Source organism: Engraulis encrasicolus, chromosome 6 (genome assembly GCF_034702125.1).
Source record: "Engraulis encrasicolus isolate BLACKSEA-1 chromosome 6, IST_EnEncr_1.0, whole genome shotgun sequence".
In the NCBI taxonomy this organism is placed as follows: Eukaryota; Metazoa; Chordata; class Actinopteri; order Clupeiformes; family Engraulidae; genus Engraulis; species Engraulis encrasicolus.
The window spans coordinates 4,540,072-4,542,155 of NC_085862.1; positions in this window are offsets into that span (position 1 = coordinate 4,540,072).

The following is a 2,084-nucleotide window of genomic DNA, read 5'->3' on the forward strand; positions in this document are numbered from 1 at the left end:
AAAAGGGAAAATCATAGACTGCTTACCCGTCGTCGTCGGAGTGGAATGGCTACTTGTCACAGATTTATATAATAGCATTAGTTTTCTCCTGCACCAGATTTTCACTCGGTGTCGGTGCTCCCACGTGACACCTGAACATTTCAGTTAAAAGCCCTCCATGGATTCATGGATTAGATGTTGCAATTGTTCATTAGTATGTTCTTAGGGCATAGGACTATAGGCTTATGTTGGCTATGTATGCAATACTACAACAATGTGGCTATGTATTCTTTATTCTTTTACCCTACTAAAATATAGGCCGACTCGGAAACTAAAGGGGCGGGGGGTGCCAGCAGGGGTGTCGTACAAGGGGATAAAGTGTGACTGAGTTACCAGGGCCCCATGTACAGTATATAGGGAGCCCATTCAGTGTCTGATTTATGTAGATATGTGGCTTGGGGGTCCATTGGAGCTGATTGTATATAGGGCCCAAAATTTGCTGCTACACCCCTGGAGGGTGGGGGTGCAGAGTTGTCACTGGCCCAAGGGGGCAGTAGCCATTCTGTGCCCTCTTACTGACGCAACAGCTTCAGCGTTGCTACCAGTCAGGTCAACAGTCAATGCAAGTACTTTCTGAGTTCCCGCAAATACGGGAACTCCTCCCACTTTGTTGGGAAGCAAACAATCATTAGCAAACCAAGGGAGGCAATTTGGGAAATGCCTTTGGGGAAATGTTAATTGTTATGGTCTTGGTCAGACCAAGTCTCGAAGAGATTTGAAAGTTGATGATAATCAGGCTAGGGGGCAGAATTGTTTCCCCATTACATCACATGTATTGAGAAGGGGGGGGTGTCTTTCAGATGATTTTGTCCCGGGCCCGTCCAAAGCTGCTAGTGTCCCTGTAGGCATATATAATAGATCTGGAAGGCGTCCATTTATTTGGGAAGACTGACTAGGGCCTTTGTTTGTGCATCACCTCAGGGGAACTTTTAACCAATGCCCAATAGGGGGTGCTATAGGGAAAGAAATGCGATGGCAGTGGGGAAAGCTCCTTGGGATGCAGTTCTGTGATAGCCTAGAAATCTAGACACCCCTAGCGACCGCAAATTGGATTTGCTCCCAGGGTTAGCTTTTTGCTGTACGGGTCTGGCTCGCTAGGCTAGTTCTGTGATGCAACAGGAACTTTGTCCCAGCCAACATGTTAGAGTTTCCTTTTCTTTAAATTAAAGCAAATAATTTGTCATGTGCAATTGAATTCCCCCTCCCAGCCACCACACACACACACACACACACACACACACACACACACACACACACACACACACACACACACACACACACACACACACACACACACACACACACACATTACACACACATGCATCACATTACTTAGCTGATGCTTCCATCCAAAGTGATTTAGGTCTCAGGGTATTGGTTGCAGGCCCTGGAGCAATGTGGGGTTAGGTGCCTTGCTCAAGGGCACTTCAGCCATGGATGAAGGTGCTGGTAAGGGTGGGATTTTAAAATACAACCGTCTGATCTAAAGGCCAGCCAGCGCATGGGCCATGGCTCTGAGCCATGGCTGACACACACACACACACACACACACACACACACACACACACACACACACACACACACACACACACACACACACACACACACACACACACACACACACACCTTAATTGAGTAATTAAGCAGCAATTAAAAGGCATATCCTATTGGATATTGACGTTGTTGTTGTTTTGTTTGTTGTTGTTGTTTCTGACACATTTCCGTATTTTATTTTTTGTGGCTACAAACTATGCCTACAGGCTAGGCCTACTATTCGTGTACTCCATTGATTGGCCGAACAACAGTTGAGGAACTTTTTCTCAGATATTTTTTGCTCGCGCGCGTGTGTGTTTAAATCAATTAGGCTACTGTAACCTACAAGTAGGCTAAGGGTCAGGTTGGAATGTCATTATAACTAGTCTACTACCAATATTATAGAATATCGATTTTGTTTGGAAAAAGTTATTCTGACTGTCTTCAACTCCTCATAATGAAACTGGAAAACTACGTGCGTCACTCAAGTGATCCATTTTTTCTCTCTTTTT